This window comes from Camelus bactrianus, chromosome 13 (assembly GCF_048773025.1).
Source record: "Camelus bactrianus isolate YW-2024 breed Bactrian camel chromosome 13, ASM4877302v1, whole genome shotgun sequence".
NCBI classification, from domain to species: Eukaryota; Metazoa; Chordata; class Mammalia; order Artiodactyla; family Camelidae; genus Camelus; species Camelus bactrianus.
The window spans coordinates 31,256,628-31,276,394 of NC_133551.1; the positions used below are offsets into that span (position 1 = coordinate 31,256,628).

The window sequence follows — 19,767 nt, forward strand, 5'->3', positions numbered from 1 at the left end:
ACTATTGTCGAACTCCAGTGGGAAGAAAGTACTGCACAGATGGAAGCAAGGATGACTGAGGGCTATGAAAAGTAACAGTGGTGCCCGTGGACACTCTGTCCTCCATTTCTCCAGGCACTCCTGCCACACCCAAGATAGTTAGGATAAGAACAACTTTTTATTGCATCTGGACTGTGTGTAGGACGCTGTCCTAGCCACTTTTACATACACTACCTGTTTAACTTTCTAAAAAACCACATTCATAGGTATTATGGAACTCTGTGTTACACTGGAGGAAACAGAGATTAGGAGAGATTAACTAACATGCTTAAGATCACATAGCTTGTAATTAGTGGAGCACAGATATGAATCTATCTGACTCCAAATCCCAGGGTTGACAAGATGCCTTTCCAGGAGCCACAAAGAGAACAGGCTCAGCTATCCAAGGCTCCTGTTTTCATTCTCTCAGAAAAACAGGCGCAGGACAGTACTTTACAGTTGCGATATCTTCTTCCTATCCTTTGAAGAAAGAAAGGATCCACATGACTGTGTTCTTGCTCTTACCAGCTGTTCCATATCTGTGTATCTCGTTCAGTCCTCAGGACATTCTGTGAGGAGAGCACTGATGTCATTACCATTTGACAGGTGAGGAAATCATGACTCAAGGAAGGTGAAGTCGGTTACTTACTCAGCTACCTGAGCCCGGAGCCGACATGCTTTTTGCCACACTGTGTCTCTCTCTTCTTAGGGAAGGTTTTCTACTCAACCCTAAGTGCCTCCCTCCGAGAGGGTCTCTGACCAGACTTAAACACCGTGACAGTCTTCCCCTCTCCTGTCCAGCATTTCCAGACTTACTGACCTACCAAATTACATGAGTGGAAATGGAGGAAGATGCACTCACCAAATTAGATGAGCATTTACTCATTATTAAAGGCTTCCTGTGTGCATAGCTTTGGGCCAAGGATCAGCTGTGGAAGCAGAGTAAGGAGCCAGATGACTTGTTCGAGCTCAGGCCAGCTGGGCCCATGATGCTTCCTTCTCCCATTGTACGAGCCCCCACAGAAATTCACGGTGAGTGCAGCGGCTGCTGCCAGGACCCGATCATTTAGTAATGTTCAGTTGAGGGCCATGGACCCACAAGCCTTCAGACTGAATTAGCTTACTTGCCAAATCATAGGTCCAGAAATTTAGGGACCACGAGTAAGAATCTTGTCAAATCACATTACTCATCTTTGTATTTGCCTAGAATGTAAGTGTTCACAAAATACTTGTTACTTACATAATTCCATTTGTTCCTCCCACCAACCTGGTAACGTAGGCTGGACAAGGGTTCCTTACCCTGTTTTGCAAATGGGGAATCAGAAACTCAGACTCAGAGACTGGCTGAGAGCCTCATGGTCTCTAGGGCAGGGCCCAGACACTGCATTCAAGCTGTGACTCCTGGCCTTGCGCTCTGTTGGCCCTTCTTCCTTCACTTCTCTCTTGCACTGTCCGCGAAACTTCTCGTGCCCCTTTGCCCTTGCCATTGGCCCATTGACTACCAGCAGTCACCAGCTCAGAAGGAACTGCGCTAGACCAAGCTGGACCTGCTCTTTTCTCAGGCTTCACTTCCTGAGCCATCTAGTCACCCTGACTTTCCATAAAACAGTTGCGATGGTTTGCAGGTTGTCATCAATTTTCACCGTCACTTGAAAGTCCAGTTGACTGCAGCACCAAGCTGCCGTAAATGCTCTTTTTCCCCAGGCAGGTACCTGTGTATTAATCTTCATGTCACACTACCCATTTGAAAAACTTAACAACCTCACTTGATTTCTCTAGGGTGGACAGTAAGCTGAGGAATGTCTCAGGAAGCCAAGGCTTTCTGTGTATTGGCTCAGTGGAGATCATTTGACCTAAAGCTCCCTCTTACCTCAGCCAGTGGGCAGGAGCAGCGACCTCAGGCCACCCAGCTCAGAGTCAAAGCCTGCTGGCCACCACCCCACCCTGTCCTAGCTCTAATCTAGCCTCCCTTCTAAAATGTTGTCATTGCAAGTATGTCCTATGTGTAGAATCTTAACTGTATATACCTTTTGGAATTGGCTTTTTCATCTCAGCAGAGTTTCCTGGACATTCATCCAAGTCATGATATCGATTTTTGTTTATTATCTAATGTCCATGCATTAATTTTTTTTAATTTAGGTTTAAATTTTTTTTTAATTTCACTTAGATTTTTGATGGTGGGGGAGCGGTTTGTTTGTTTTTTTAATTAACTAAAGTCTATAGCTAGAGTTACAGAAGCTCGCTCTGCTGCTTCCTAGCCAGGAGACCTTGTAGATTGATAGATCTTTCTGAGACTCCATGTCCTCATTTTTAGAATAAGCATCACAATTAGAACTTAATACTAGTTTAACTTTTTAAAAAAGAATTTTCTATTTATTTTAATGGTGGTGTGGGGATTGAACCCAGGACCTTGTGCATGCTAAGCATGTGTGCTCAACCACTGAGCTGTTACCCATCCCCCTGACTTTTTAAAGTTTCAAGGAGGAAAAGCATTCATATTCTCCTCATTAACGGAGGCTTACCATAAAGATGCGAGACAGTGTCTTCTTTAGCCGCAAGGAGCCTCCTGGTCCCAGCACTTCAAGGATTTGGATAAACAGCAGGCCTTTTGTATTGTTTAGAGGAGCAGGACCACCTTTTCTTCGTGACCCCCTCTTGTCATTTCGTATTACCCAGGAGAAAAGACCTGATTGGGTTGGTTGGCTGTTTCCAATATAGAGAAACTGTAATGGGCCCACACCAAACCCCTTGAAGGTGTCCTCTCTTGAAGCCCTCTTATGAACACGCTGGGGGAATCTATCAGCGTCTCTGGCCATCTGTCAGAACCAAGCAAAGATGCCTTGGGAGGTGATGCCTGTGTCACTGGTGGTATTCAGGCTGAGGCTGATGGTCACATTTCAGGTGTGGGACCAAGCAGACTGCAGCTGATCCCTGCTTTAGTCCTTTGTAGATAAAGAGCAGAATGTGTTTTATTCAACAGAGTAAAACATGAAAAGTACCCTCTCAGTCAGCGTGCTCAGGAGGAACTGGATTTGAAAGATCCTTAAGGCTTAACGGACCCCCATTGAGGACAGTGTTTCACAAGGTTTATAAGGAGCAAAATTCAATGGCCAAGAACACCTTTGGCCAGCTATAAAGCCCTGTACGAACACTAGTGATTTCACAACGTCAGCTGATTTAACATGCATTCAGTCTCATCTAAGTAGCATTTTGGATATGTGCCGCTAGAAAGGAAATTTCCCTGTGTATGTGTGTGTGTGTGTGTGTGTGTGTGTGTTAAATAAGAGACTTCAGAAAATGCAAATACACACACGCATTTGCTTGTGTTTCTTAAAGGAGACAGTAGAGTTCAGTATAGAGCTGGAAACAAGGCCAGCTGGTTCCTGTGAAATGTCTGTGGGCAGAAGGGCACCAACTCAGATGACGGCTTCCGGGTTTCTTGTGATGACAGTTACAGAATGGCCATCAGGGAGGAACAAAGCTTGGTCATCAGACAGATCCAGGGTCCTCGGTTGTGGTGCAGTTTCTGAAACAAACATAAATCATCGAAAGCTTACAGGTTCCAGCTCCTTCCTCAGACTCCATGTTTGAGATGCTTAGAGGAACTAAACCACATCTCTGTATATCTAGTCCAACAATTTGTTCCCCTCTCAGCTTTCAGGCTGAGCCTGGGGAAATGAGAGGATCACTCCCTCCCCCTTGAACACTGTAAATAGCTTGTTCCCCTTGGCGGGGGTCCTCCTCACCTTGGTAACGAGTAATTCCTGCCGACTGCCTCGGACCCCAGGCAGGAGCAGGGCCTGCAGGAGCACAGAGGGAGATCTGTGTTCTCCTGGGCTGCTCGGCCTCTGAGCAGCCCAGCCCTGCTCGGAATCACTGGGCCTTGACCCTTTAGTGACAGCCAAGACCAGATCACAGATCCTCATTTTTCAGGATGAATCCTACAGTTTTGATTTTGTGGTTCTTGAGAAGAATAGGAGGGCTAAGAAAAATCTTTGCGTATCCCTCCCCGCCCCAAACCCCAAGTCCCAAGTGCCCCTCCGCTAACTCCCTCTGCTCCCTTTTATCCCAGCAATTGCCGTATATTCTTGTCCTTCATGATTTTTCTGTCAGCTTCTCTAAAATGTGAGCTCCTTCCGGGCAAGGATGATGTCTTTTTCTCTGGGTCTCCCCTGCCCCTAGCAAAGTGCCTGGCATATGATAGGTGCTCTGTAAATGTTTATGAGCTGAACACAGAAGAACCAGAATGCAGCCACAGGAGGTTGAGCAGGCTCCAGAGGGTGGGGAAGGCCCTGGAATCCAGGTCCCCTGAGGACAGGGTTGTGTGTGTGGTGTGCTGGGAGACTGGTGGACAGAATAACAGACCCCCCAAAGATGTCCCTGCCTTAATTCCCAGAACCCTTGAATCTGTTACGTTATGTGGCAAGGGAGACTTACAATTGCAGGTGGGATTCAGGTGACTGATCTGCTGACCTTAGCATCAGGAGATTATGGTGGATGAGCCGGGCGGTCAGTGTCATCACAGGCTTCTTATAAGAGGGAGGCAGAAGGAGCAGTCACAGCAGGAGATGTGAGGACAGAAGCAGAGATGGGAGTGAAATGGCCGCAAGCCAGGGAGCACAGGCAGCCTCTAGACAACGGGAAAACAATGGCCAGGGTCTCCTGCGGAGCCTCCAGGAGAAACACATCTCTGCCGCCACCTTCCTCTTAGCCCTGTGAGGCCCATTTCAGACTTCTGGCCTCCAGAGCTATCGGATAATACATTTGAATCGTTTTAAGCCCGCTAAATTTATGGTACTTTGTGACAGCAGTAGGGACCTAAGAATGAGGCTGAGCTTGGTGGAAAGAACCAAACAGAGGGCGTGAGCCCAGGAAAGGAGATGCCACGTGGGAACAGCTCAGTCAGCATCACGAGACCTCAGCAGAGTCACCTCCGATGAAGATTCACTGACAGTATGACCAGAATTGGTCAATAGCCCAATATGTGCTGCTTCTAGCCCCCCAGGGACGGAGTGCCTCTAGTAACTGGGGAGAAGCCTTAGTAGAGCATACCGTACCAGCGTGCGAAGACCTGGCTTTGAGTTCTCTGCCGCCTGTGGCCTCAGCAAGTCATGTAACCTCTCCAAGTCATCGTTTTCTGATCTGCAAACTGGGGATAAATCTGTCTCCTAAATGGAAGGGCTGTTGTGAGGATTACATAAGAACACATGTAGTGTGCTTAACATAATGCCCACCACATAGTACACAGTTATTACTTTCTGTTACTACAGATACGCACGCGATCTTGTTTGTAACAACAGTGTTTGAGGTGCCCCTGTACTCCTCACTGACTAGGTCATAGGTGGAGTCTGTGGTGAGTTCGGGGAATGAAAGTCAGAGGAGAGCAACCAGGATGGTGAAAAGACCCCAAGTCGGGTCCTCTAAAAAGAAGGGGCAGGTGAGTGGGGAGGGTTGACATGAAGCTGCTTGAGGTTACGTGACTTGTGGGATCTGATGGAAAATGAAAGAGTGGGTTCCCTTGTTCAAAACAATTATGAAGAATTTCAAGATGATAACAACAGAGCATTAAACAAGTGTGGGGCCCTTCTGAGCATGGGGCCCTGCTGCACAGTTCGCACCCCCATGAAGTCCCTGCGTGTCATTGTGTAAAAGTGATAGCCTCACTCTGTGAGGCAGTGCTGACGGCAGCAGCAAGAAGGTGAACAAGTTCAGGGCCTTGAAAGATGATGCCAGTGGGGACCGTGATCAGAATGAAGAAAAGAGTGCAGAGAAAGATGGTGAGAAGGAAACATCTGAATGGGACGAGAGTCAGAGCGGTAGCAAGAGGAAGGCTGTTGTCCCTGGACCAGAGAGCATCCCCTGCAGTACAACTACACTTTCTGGTACTCGGGAAAATCTGGGGCCATTGCACCCACTCAGAGAGCTTTGAAGAAGATCAAACAGATTAGTATCTTTGCCTGCTTGGAGCAGTCCGCAGTTTTACAGCTCCCTGGAATCTGACAGGCTACAGTGATGTCTGTCTCTTCAAAGAAGGAATTAATCTTATCTGGGAAGATAATGCAAATAAAAATGGTGGCAAGTGAATTATTTTGCTGTGGAAGGGTTTGACATCCTGTTGCTGGGAGAATCTCATCCTGGCCGTGCTGGGGAACAGTTCACGGTTGGGGAGGAGATCTGTGGGCCTGTGGTTTCAAGAGGTCATTGTTTCAATATAAAACAAGACTGGTAGTGAGCAATCTAGTAACCACAGCCTGAATCTGGACATGTGTGTGTTTGTCCAAAATGAATGGAAGATCTCGAGCCAGTCCTTCCATCTGCTCCTGAAGGGACATCCCTGAGTCTCATGCCCCCTGCCCCTTTGCACTCATTCCTGGAGGCTGACGTTGGCTAGACCCCCTCCAGCATGGCTGACTTAATAAAGCAGAAAAATGGAAACTGTGACTTTGTAATAGACCCACTTCATTTTTTAATGGAGTTCTGTAGAGGGGAGTTCAGCCTTTTGTCTTGCTCTGTGCCGTCCAGATGCCTCTCGGGCGTTCTGTTGTGTTTTTGTCACGCATGCAAAAGACCTCGTGACCACACGAACGAGCCAGAGCTGCCACCTAAGAGCTGTCGGTACTGCTAATGTCTGTGCGTCCAGGAAGAGCTTTCTGTCGGAGAGTCCCGGGATAGCTGTAAGTGCTCTCTTCTAGCTCTGCTGTGAAATTATTGGGACATTATGTGAATTTCTGCCCCCTCATCCCCCAAGCCCACCACTTTCTAAAAACGTGGTACTGATTTTGTATTGTCTCTGCTTCTGCCCACCCTTCCTTCCCCCATGGCGGTCTTTCCTTGGAGGCACAGCTGCACGCAGCAGCCCATCCATTGGGCCACGCTGGCTTCACTGAGGCGACTTAGCAGGGTTGATGCCTAGGTCAGTTAAACAGATTAGGAGCTAGATTATTATAATGTATGTTTATCTTTTTTAATGAAGTATAGTCAGTCACAACGTGTTGATTTCTGGTGTAGAGCATAATGTCCCAGTCATGCATATATACACATATATTTGTTTTCATTATAATGTATGTTTCAAGTATAGGAGTTGGAGCTAAAGACAATGACTGAAATCATTTTCCCAGATGAGCAGGGCCTGTACGTCAAGCCTGTTTCTGTGGATTCTTGTGTGCCCCTCTTTGAGGAACTTGAACTAAGGGGAAGAAACTGCAGAGGTAACATAAGGAAGAACTTTGTAAGAAGCCAGCCAGAGGAGAAACTTTGGCACTTCTGTCCCCAGAGGTGGGCAGCCACTATGCTGGAAGGCAGAGAACTCTTCATTGCTAAGGGTGTTCAGAATCTGAAGAAATTATGCTAAATGACTGCTAACATTAATTTCCAGTTCTGAGACTGGATAATTCTATCAAATGTTTTAAGAAAGGGGATTTTAAGAGCCCTCAAGCTTTTCTCAAAAATTTAATGTGATTTTTGAACAATATAGAACAACACACATGCTCTTTCCCGCACTTATAGTTTTTGATGTATTTTCCCTATCGTAATTATTCCACTTACATACAGTTTTTCTGTTTATGCATTTTCATGATTACATAGTATTCCACTAAATGTACATAGTATCGTTTATTATTCCCTAGTTATTGGGTGGTTCTGTTCTTTCCGATGTTTGATTATTATAAAAAGCAATGCTCTAGATATTTTTGCATACACAGCTTCTCTTCCCTCTTGAAATACTTCATTAGAATAATTAGAGCTCATTAGGTTGCAGATTACACAGCTTGTCGGAAGAGCCTAGGCAAAAGAGGTTTGTTGGTAAGTATGTAGGACAATCACAAAGATACAAAGTGCGAGACACACAGAGGAGCTGGAAAGAAGTCCAGCACACTCCATCTTCCCTCCCCTCCCTAGTCTCGATTTCTTTAGACTGCCTTCTTCGCCTGCTCCTGGTTTCCTGTTGCTTATAACTCTGGCGCTCATGAGCCTTTGACTTGCCTTGGAGCCAGGAACCTCTTGTTTTTATCAAAAGAGTCCAGCGCCAACCACTACGTGATCAGAATTTCAGTATCTCTCATACCAGATACCTGAGCAAGAGTCTGAAAAGCCAAGCTCCTTGGACTTTGTGACTTGAGCTCTCCTCTGATTGGTGGAGGGGGAGGGGATTGATAGTAGGGCCAGGGCTCTGGAATCTGTCCAGATTCATGGCTACCACTTACTAGCCATGTCACCTTTGTTAGTTACTTAGCTTTCTTGTGTCACTCTTTCCTCATCTATAAGATGAGGATAACACTGGCACCTACTACATGACATTATTGTGAGGATGACGTCAAATAACCTGTGTCAAGGATTATAAGAAAGACACGTGAGTCCTCAGTACGTGTTAGCTCTTAGTTTTACAAAGCATTTTGTTTTGTGGAAAAATAGACATAGCACAAAATTTACCATTTTAACCATTTTTAACTGTACAGTTCAATTCAGTGGCATTAAGTACATACACATCTTGTACAACCATTACCACTCTCCACCCCTGGAACTTTTTCATCATTCTAAACTGTATCTCTTGTTTTTGAAGTATCATCATTATGCTTGTTTCAGCTATGACTGCTTGGGACTACCCTTTGGAAAGGTGTGAAGAGGACACTCCCCAAAGAATGGAACATAGTGGGGAGGCACTCTGAGTGTCTACTGAAAATACCACACTTGTACAGTTCTTTAAGCCTTACAGAGCACTTGTACATATTTTTTAATGCAATCCTCCCAAGGAAGGACTTCTTTTTTTTTTTTTTTTTTTTTTGATTAGTGGAGAGTCTGGTTTTTTTAAAGTGTATTTTTTTTTTGACAAATGGAGAGTCTGATTTTATTATATATATGTATACATACATACATATATATATATTTTTTTTAAAGAAGGACTTCTTGAAATAGAAAGGGCTTATAATCCTTATTTTACAAGAGACACAACTGAGGTTCAGGAAATCTGAGTTGCCCAACATCTCCCATCTTCTTACTTGCAATGTCAGGACTGAAGGTCAGGTCTCCTCACTCCAAATTTGTGCCTTTTCCATGACATCTCAGAGATGGGATTACTCAGCCGAGCTTTATACCCATTTGTTTATAGTTCCTATTACATATTCTATTTCAAGTTACGAGAAGGAAGGGAAAAATTTCAGATTGGAACTTGTGAGTGGCTTCTTTCTGGGAAGTGCAGGCCTACAAGAAGTCTGGTTTAGTTTAGCAGTTTCCATCCTAACATATAGGAAAAATAAGAATAATTTAACTTTATTGTAAAATGTGATGATTCTGTGAAAACCAAAGAGTGGAGGGATTGGTTAGTAGATGTCTTAACTTTTACCTTGAGAAAATTCTGAAGTATTTGCTGAAAACAAATGGCATTACTGAGTGAATCTTTTCAATGAGGTAGAGAAAGACACACCATTAGAATCGAAATGGGTGAGTGTCTGCTGGTGTCTTCTGGTTTTTACAGAGAAACATATTTTGTTTGATTGGCTTGATTGATTTTTTCTAGTGAAAACCACCTTTGCCAAGTACAAAACCACAGGAAGAAAGCTTCTGTGGCTCCATAGTGCCTTTCTAACAACTAGATTACTGTTTGCTGTTAGTCTTTCCATTAAAATAATGGCCACTCTTTTGGGTTAGATACTTGCCTTCTATTTGGCACACAGACTCGTTTCCTTGTCACTTGTTCTAAAGGAAAATCCCTCAGGATAACTGAACCTTAGTGTGGTGAGCTTTTATTATGTCTGCTCTGATCATTCTTATATTAAACTTACGGATTCTCCTGTGCCCTTTCATATTAAGTAAGTCACTTATCTTCTCTTTGGCTTTCAGCCTGATCCCACCCCATCTGTGTCACCCTGTTATCACCCTATCTATACTGCTCTGTTTTCCTCAACTCAGCGATACCAGTAATATTGCTTTCCTTGTAACTTTCAAATAATGTTATATTCAGCCAATGCCTATGTCTTTCCCCATGCCTTTCCTTTACCCACATGTTCCCGAACGTTTCAGTCCTTCACTGCCAACAGAATCCAACTTACTCTCTAACGCTTTCTCGGCAGTGTCAATCCAAATCAATTTCATCCTGCTGTGAGTTTATTGATTGAGCACCTATTAAGTGCCAGTCCCATTATCTCCTCATTACAATGGCACAAGGTAATTACTGTCATCCTCATTTTACCAAAGAGGAAACCTTAGGTTTAGAAAGATTAAATAATTTGCCCAGAGTCACACACCTATATTTCTAAGCTGAAGACAGAACTGCAGGGGTAACTGATTCTAAAGCTCTTAGTCCTTACTTCTGTACAGCACAGGGAACTATATTCACTGTCTTGTAGTAACCTATAATGCAAAAGAATATGAAAACAAATATATTTATGTATATGTATAACTGAAACATTGTGCATACACCAGAAATTGACACATTGTAACTGACTATACAGTGAAAAAAAGAAAAAAGGTCCAAAAAATGCAATTAAAAGTAATTATTAAAAAATACTTTAAAAATAAAGCTCTTTCTCTTTCCACTCATGCTCTCTTAACTACACACCACCCAGCTAGATGTGTTTATGTGTGCTAGGCTTCTCTCCTCATTGGCCCTTAAAATCAGGGACTATATAATTTAAGAATTGCGTTCAACTGCTGGTTGCAGAGATCCCGAGTTAGGATGGCTTCAGTAAGATAGAAGCTGCATTTTCTCTCCTGTAAAAGGAGTCCAGAGAAAGCCAGCCTGGACGGGTAACGTGGACCCTAAGACAGCATCACGGCCCTGGCCTCCTTTGGCTCTTCCTTCTGCCATTCCCTAGAGTGTGAACCTTATCCTGTGTTTACCAGGTGGCTTCTGGAAGTCCAGCCATCATATTTGTGTTCCAGGCAAGATGGAGGAAAGGATGAAGGGAAAAGGTAGGCCTCCCAATCAAATTTTAAAGACCTTTTCCAGAAGCCTTACCGTATAATTTCTGTTTCTGTCTCATTGGTCACCACATCTGCAGTGAAGTCTGGGAAATATTTTATAGCCGAGTACACTGATTCACCGAACAATGAAGGTAGTCTGTTTCAGAGGAAGAAATGGATGGTGAACAGCCAGCTAGTGGTCTCTGCCACGGAGACCCATGTCCTGATCTTCTTTCATATTTGCATAGCATCTAGAAGGTGCTCAGTGAACACTGATGGGCAGTCTAATGTAGAGAGAAAGAGAGTGGAAAAGGTAATTTAGAAAATTGATAAATGGGGAAACTGAAGAGACAGGAGCCACATGTGATTTCTAACTTACAAGTATTTTATATATAACAAAAAAATACCTGCTGTCTTCTCCCTAAAAAATCCTGCTGTTATTTAGGTTTCCTGTATGGAATGCTTAAAAAATTAACATCAAGAGTCAGAAAATGAGGCCAAGTCATTTGGAATTATTTTGAGTAGATTCATTGTTGTTTCTTTCAGCCTTTACTCTTTGCATACATTTTATTTCCATTTACAAAATTGGAATCATAAAATGTTCTGTTTTGCCAAAGGACTCTTTGCAAACAACCACTTCTGACAAAGTGACCAGTGCTCAGGCATCTCTGATGAGCACTTAGAGGAAAAGCGTAGATTACATTTCCAATAGGAATTAGTGCTATGCATTTCTATAGCCTTCCTGAGTTTCTTATTTTGATTTGCAGAATAATTCAAATGCTTTAAAGAAAAATCTGTGGTAATTACCTGAAGTGTTTCACCAGCCCCTAGATTCACATCTGGAGAGGGTCTTTGAGATTAAAACCACATTTTTGTAATTTTTAGTTTTGATGTAATTTCAGATTTAGAAGAAATTTGAATAAGTAATACATGGAACACCTGTATACACTATACACAACATTACCAATTGTTGACAATCTGGTCCATTTGCTTTATCATTCTCTCTCCCTCTCCCCACCCCACCTCTCTTTTTCTATGGCATGTAGGTATGATTTTTTTTTTCCTGAAACTTTTGAGAGTAAATTGGAAATGTCATATGTTAGGAGACCTCTAAACACTTCAGAATATTTGCTGAGGAAAGGATATTCTGTTATATTACCACAGCAAAGTGATCAAAATAAGACATTAAACATTGATACAGTACTGTTATCTAATACATGGTCCATAGGCACAGTCCATTAATTGCCCCAATAGCATCCTTTAATAGCTGTTTTATTTTCCCAGGCCAGCATTCAGTCTTAGATCATACATTGCGTTTCATTGTTGTGTTTCTTTAATCTGGAACAGTTCTACAGCCTTTCTTTCACTTTCTCTAACTTGATATTTTTAAAGAATACGGGACAGTTATTTGGTAGAACGTCCTTCAACTTGAGTTTGTGTGACTTGTCTCATGATTACATTCAGCTTATACCTTGTTGGCAGCAATTCCACAGAAGTGCTGTTGGATTCTTCTCAGACCATCGTATGAGGAGCCACCTGATACTGGTTCGTCTTAATAATACCACTGACAATGACTTGGATTGCTGTTTAAAGTAGCATCTGCCAGATTTTTCCACTGTTAAGATACTGTTTTTCTTTTGTGAATAATAAATTATTTATAGCAACTTTTTGAGAGTTGTATAACTATCTCTTCCTTACCCGGTATTCATCTATGAGTTTTAGCATCCACTGATGATTTTCAAATTCCATCATTCCTTCTTTTTTCATTGGTTGTCACCTTACTGTGAGAACAGGTTTCTCTCCTAAAGGAGAATTTCTGATGCTATATGGCTATATGTTTCTTTTTTTTCCCCTTTAAGCCATTTTCTTTTTTTTCTTCCAGTTTTTATTGAGATATAATTGACACATAGCACTGTATAAGTTGAAGGTGTACAGCATGATCATCCGATTTACATAATCAGGGAATGGTTACCACCATAAGGATAGTGAACATTCATCATCTCATACAGGTGCAAAATTAAAGAAATAGAAAACATTTTTTCCTTGTGATGAGAACTCTTAGGATTTACTCTCTTTTAACAACTTTCATACATAATGTGCAGCAGTGTTAATTATACTTATCATGTTGTGCAGTATGTCCCTAGTACTTGTTTGTCTTGTAACTGGAAGTTTGTACTTTTTGACTACTTTGATCCAGTTCCCTCTACCCCTGCTCCCCACCTCTGATAATCACAAATATGATCTCTTTCCATGAGTTTTTGTCTGTTTGTTTTTGAAGTATAATCGACCTGTAACACTATGTTAGCTCCTGGAACACAGTATAGTGATTCAGTATTTCTATCCATTTCAAAATGACTGCCATGATAGATCTAGTTTTCATCTGTCACCATGCAAAGATATTACATAATTATTGACTGTATTCCCCACACTGTGCATTTCATACCTGTCACTCATTTATTTTGTAACTGGGAGTTTGTACTCTTAATCTCCCCACCAATTTCTCTCCTCCCCCAACCCTCTCCCCTCTGGCAACAACCTGTTTGTTCTGCGTATCTATGAATCTGTTTCTGTTTTGTTACATTTGTTCATTTGTTTTGTATTTTAGATTCCACATATAAGTGAAATCATACAGTGTTTGTCTTTTTCTGTCAGACTTATTTCACTTAACATAATACCCTCAGGTCCGTGCATTGCAAATGGCAAGATTTCATTCTTTTTATGGTTGAGTAGTATTCCACTACATATATGTACCACATCTTCTTTATACATTCGTCTGTTGGTGGGCACTTAGGTTGATTCCGTATCTTAGCTATTGTTAATAATGCTGTAATGAACAGGGGTGTGTATATCTTTTCAAATTAGTGTTTTTGTTTTCTTCAGATAAACAGCCAAGGGTGGAACTGCTGGGTCGTCGGTAGTTCTACAGGCTGTGTGTTTCTTAGTTGTCTTGGTCTGCTGGGGCTGCTATAACAAGATACCATAGACTGGGCGGCTTAAACAGCAAAAATTTATTTCTCACAGTTCTGGAACCTAAGTCCAGGTGCCAGCCAGTTCGGTTGCTGGTGAGAGCTCTTTTCTTGGCTTACAGACAGCCACCAACTTGCTGTATCCTCACGTGGTGGAGAAGGTGCACTGATGTCTCCTCTTTTTGTAAGGGCACTAATCCCATCATGAGATTTTCACCCTCATGACTTCATCTAAAACTAATCTTCCAAAGTCCCTAACTCCTAATGCCATTCATTACATTGGGGGTTAGGGCTTTAACACATGAATTTAGGGGGAAACATTCAGTCCATAACTGACTTTATAAAGAAAAAAAAAAAAAGAAGATGGTACCTCCCTTGGGTTGGGTAGCTGATAGTGAGTGTTGAAGCCCATGCATAGTAAAAGTGATTCCTTACTCCATCCTCTGCAATATGACTCTTCAATTTAATTTTGTTTATTTAATGGAGGTACTGGGGATTGAACCCAGGACCTCCTACATGCTAAGCATGCACTTTATCACTGAGTTATGCCCTCCCCCCTTTAGTTTTATTCTTATTTATACTATCAAATGCTAAGAGTATTTGGCCACTCAGCTCTTATTTTGTACTAAAGTCTGTTTCTTGTTTATCACTAACAGACAACTCTGGATTTTAATTCCGTACTTTCAGTTGTATGTGTGACTTTGGGTATCTTCTTTGGACTTCAGTCTCTTTGCCTGTAAAATAGGGATGACAAGATCTATATCAAAAGTGTTGCTGAGAGTGGGAGGAGTAAATGAGATAATGTATGTGAAAGCATGTGACCATCGTGGGTGATGCAAGAAAGCAGTTAATAAATACGTTTCCTGTCTTTAAAATTCCAATTTTTGGTAACACAGTTTTGCAAGTTTCTCCACTTGCAAGAGGTTAGAAGCTTGACTTCCATAGAGAAGTTAGATGATCTTAGATACGAAGTCTGCATCTGAAAGAGGAAGGTTTAGTGGTATCTACCAACTTTTAGATGATTCACGTGGTTCTATCAGTTTTATTTCTTCCTTTTTTCCTATCTTTCTTCTTCCTTTCCTTTCATTGACATATTTAATGGCATTTGCTATGCGCAGTCACGATTGTAGGCACTGGGGATAGAGCAGCAAACAAAATTTCCTAGCCTGACATCAGTTATAATTTAATCAAAGGAGATGGGTGATAAATATAGAAACAAACTTTTTCAATCATGCATGGTATGTGCTATGGAGGAAAAAAAAAAGCCAGGAAGGGGAATAAGGATTGTTGTGAGGGGGTTGCCATTTTATTAGATGGTCAGAGAAGAGCTCACTGATAAGGGGGCACGTGAGCAAAGACCTGAAGGAGGTGAGGGAGCTGGTCATTAGAGTGACTGAGGCCAAAGCATTGCAGGCAGAGGAAATCTTTCAAAGAGAAGAAACCTAAGGTAGACAATGACCTACTGAGAAGGTCAGCCAAGGGAATCATGAAAGAAGCCAAGCACAACAACACGCCACCTCTCTGCCGTGAGTATGAGTATGCGCAAGGACAGAATGACCAGCAGGAGGTCACAGGTTGCAGCAGCTGAATGGGGTGCAACTCAGACCTCTCTTCAAGAAACAACTTGCTTCGAGGAGCGCGGACAGCTGACAGTGTCCAGCTGTAGCACCTCCTGGAGCCAGCCCAGCATCCAAGGTCGGGATGTTCTCCCGCGCAGCCTCAGCCAGTGACTGAGCATGGTGGGGAGACCAGGGCGTGACCTCCGCCACGCAGTGTGGGACTCCCTGAAGGGCAGTCCTTGTGCCAGGGCGCCCTGCTAGGCTGCCTGTGCCATCCAGAGCTACACCATGGTCTGAGGCTCTACCTGCCAAATCACCCTTCCATCCCTTCTCCTTTCACAAGTATCAGACCTGCATCATGGTGGAAAGACTCTCCCTGCTCACTCCTACTCCCTCTTCCTTTTAACTTCCACAGGTTTTACCCCTCCTCCAATAACTTGCTGGTACTTCTAACCCCATCCTTGTGTCTGTCTGCTTTCTAGAAAACCCAGGCTACCAGGGCGGAGCAGAAATGCCCATGACGACATTTTGCTCTGCCTCTACTACCTACACAAGTCAGGCACAGAGTCATGGAGATAGAAAGGGGGCCGTCCACGGTGGTGTCAAGGGGTGAGCGCTCTCCAGACGTCACCATCAGCCCTACACAGAGTCATCTCTAATAGTATACTGTCTCAGTGAAACCCGCTTATTACAATGCAAACAGTTTCAAAAACAATTCCTCTAGGTACTCGTTTCAGCCAGAGTGCTGCCCCTAAGCGTTTCTTGTATAGAAATTCTGGGGCTACCAACAGAGCAGCTCCAAACTCTTAACGAGTTTCTGAAAAGTGAGGCTCTCACTGCTTAGTTACCAAACTAGAATCCAAAGGGGCAGCGTGCACTGAGAGAGGGGGAAGGTGGCACTCATTTCCATTGCTGGAAGTCAAACCAGGGGAATCTGACATTTTCCAGGCCTCCAGCTAAGATGATCATCTCTGTCTTCCACCCCAGGCTGTCTTCAGAGGCTGCTATTTGGGTCTCGTTCACCATGCTCTAATGATACTCCGACCAGAAACCATTCTCAGCGTTGAGTGAATCACGCTCTAATCACAGAGCGGAGATTGCATTTAGGGCTCAATAAAATGATGGATTCTCAGATTTTCTGGGAAAATCTCTAAAATCCCATCAGGAAAGCAAACGCTGATTGGGAAGGAAGTGACTCAGGTGGGGTCACATGGAGGGCCAGTAGAAAAAGCTACAACCCAGGATTTCAGAGTGTCCTTTCTGTGCCAGGCACTTGCACGTGTTTACATATCCAGAGCCACCTTGTGATGCTGGAATCATGCTTTCAGCTTAGAAAAACGTGATGTGGAAGGTTAAGTGGTTTTTTCCAAGGTCATAGCGCTAGCAAAAATCAAAGCTAGAATTTCAAACCAGATCTTCTAACTCCAATGTTGTGATTGTTTTTTTTGTGATTTTACCATTGGATAATTATTCTCTTGCTTTTATAAATATGCCCGTATTAATTAATTAAAAAATAATATTTTACCCTGTAGCCATACCTCCTGGCTTTGTTGCTTTGCTAAAATCCTATCAACTTTCGGTCAGACCATGGTTGGGAAATACTGTAATGGACATTTGCTAGTTTTTGACATCTCAACATTCATTTTCCTCTTCTTTTGGTAAACGTATTCTAATTCCTCTCTGGCAAACTCTCCTCCCCCACTTGCAGTCCATGAGCTTTGGGTGGGCTCCAACTCTGAATGGGCCTGTGACTCCTAAAACAATCAAGGTACCCATCCCCCTGGCCACTCCAACTGGGATTATCTGTAATCAATCAGTCTTTTGCCAGAGCTGCTGGGAGAAAAGCAAGTGCTCGTTCCCAGTTCACCTGAACCTGGGAGAACGTAGGCTGGAGCTGCTGCACTGCACTGCTGCTGTCATTGAAGAGTGTGTCCAAGAATGGTGCTTACACAGCAGAAGCAGAGCCAGGAGATGAAGAGGGAGAAGTGGGGTCCCCTGTCATTTTTTTCCCGCACTGGATCAGGCGATTCCTGAAGCCAGAACTATCCACAGAAACTCTCAGTTCTGTGATACAACAAATTGCATTTATACTAAGCTGGTATAGATTGTCATTTCTGTTACTTTCAGCTGAAAGAGGTTACCCTGATACAACAGACTTCCTCACTTCAATTCAACCACTGTTAAAAGTCAATTAGGACTCAGTATTAAAAATACAAATAGCCCAATTAAAAATGGGCAAAAGATTTGAGTAGATGCTACAGACTGAGTATTTGTAGCCCTCTGAAATTCATTTGTTGAAACCTATTCTTCCAGTGTGGTGGTGTTAGGAAGTGGGGTCTTTGGGAGGTGACAGGTCATGAAAGCAGAGCCCTGGGGTTAGTGCCCCTGTGAAAGAGGCCCGGAGAGTTCCCTTGCCCTTCCACCATGTAAGGACATGTGGAAAGTCTGCCCTCTCTGAACCAGGAAGCAACCTCTCACCAGGCACCACATCTGCCAGTGCCTTGATACTGACTTTCACAATTTCCTGGATTCTGACTAATGCATTTCTGCTTATAAACTACCCAGCCTGTGGCACTCTGTTATAGCAGCCTTAATTGACTGACAATAGACATTTCTTCAAAGTAGAAGTACAGATGGTGAATAAGCTCTTGAAAAGATTCTCAGCATCATTAATCATTAGAGAAATGCAAACCAAAAACACAGTGAGATACAAGTTCATATTTTCGAGGGTGGCTTTAATCAAAAATACAGACAATAACAAGTGTTCACAAGGATATGGAAAAACTGGAACCCGCATACATTGCCAGTGGGAATGTAAAGTGTTGCAACTGCTTTGGAAAACAGTCTGACAGTTTCTCAAAGTTACCATGTGACCAGCAGTTTGGCTCCTTGATATATACCCCAGAGAAATGAAAAAAATATGTCTACAAAAAGCCTTGTATGAGAATGATCATAGCAGCTGTATTCATAATGGCTAAAAACAGAAAACAACTCAAACTTCCATCAATAGGAAATGGATAAGCAAATTGTGATACAGTCATGCAAAGGAATACTATCCAGCAATAAAAGGAGCAAGCTACTGATACATGCAAAACATGAATTGAATGAAAGGAACCAGACCTGAAGTAATATAGTATATAGTATGACTTCATTTATATGAAATCCAAGAACAGGCAAAACTAGTCTATGGTGATAGAAATCAGAAAGTGAGAAGGAAGGGTGTTTAATTAGAAAGGGACAAAGGGTATAGAAACTTTCTGGAACTTCAGATGCTAGTTAGAAGGGTATGTATAATTATAAAACATTGAATTAAACCTTAAGACCAGTGCAATCTACTTTTAAAAATTGAGTATGTTTTATTTAATTTTTTTAATTGAAATATAGTCAGTTTACAATGTTGTGTCAATTTCTGGTGTACAGATAATGTTTCAGTCATACATATACATGATATATACTCATTTTCATTATAGGTTACTAAAAGATATTGAATATAGTTCCCTGTGCTATACAGAAGAAACTTGTTTATTTTATATATACTAGTTAGTATTTGCAAATCTCAAACTCTCTCAAGTTTATCCCTTCCCACTTCCTTTCTCCCTGGTAACCATAAGATTGTTCACTATGTCTATGAGTCTGTTTCTGTTTTATAGTTAAGTTCATTACTGTCTTCCTTTTTCTTTTTTTAGATTCCACATATGAGTGATATCATATGGTATTTGTCTTTCTCTTTCTGGCTTACTTCTCTAGTGATATGCTTTTTCTTATTATCATTTTTCTATCTCACTTCACTTAGAATGACAATCTCTAGATTCATCCCATGTTGCTGTAAATGGCATTATTTCATTCTTTTTATGGCTGAGTAGTATTCCATTGTATAAATATACCACAACTTCTTTATCCAATCATCTGTTGATGGACATTTAGGTTGTTTCCATGTCTTGGCTATTGTATATAGTGCTGCTATAAACATTGTGAATACCATTTTTTTTTTAATGTTGACTGCTTTGATTAAGATACACAAATGATAACTTCTCTCTTTATATAAAGCACTGAAGTGCTAAATTAGATGTCATATCAAGTTTCCTCAATGACTGTTTTAGCACAGGATAAATTTGCAAGACTGGTTCTCCTTCTCAGCAGGGCATCTCAGCCCATTGTCAACTAAGGTGGCCAAGTTACTAAAGGCCTCATCCTTCACCTTAGAATGGAGAATGTTAATAAGCCATTAATTTCCAACTTCTACCCCTTTCTTACAAAGTTTTGTGACAAAGTTCTTTATTTCACCTAATTTAGCTCAAGAGAGGAGGCGACTTCTATCTAAAAATTCA

General features: G+C 42.3%; 1 protein-coding gene across 1 annotated transcript in view; it reads left to right on the forward strand.

The window, feature by feature from the left end:
- JAK1 (Janus kinase 1) overlaps nt 1-19,767 on the forward strand; it is a 210,434-nt gene that overhangs the window by 20,277 nt on the left and 170,390 nt on the right. The window lies entirely within an intron of this gene.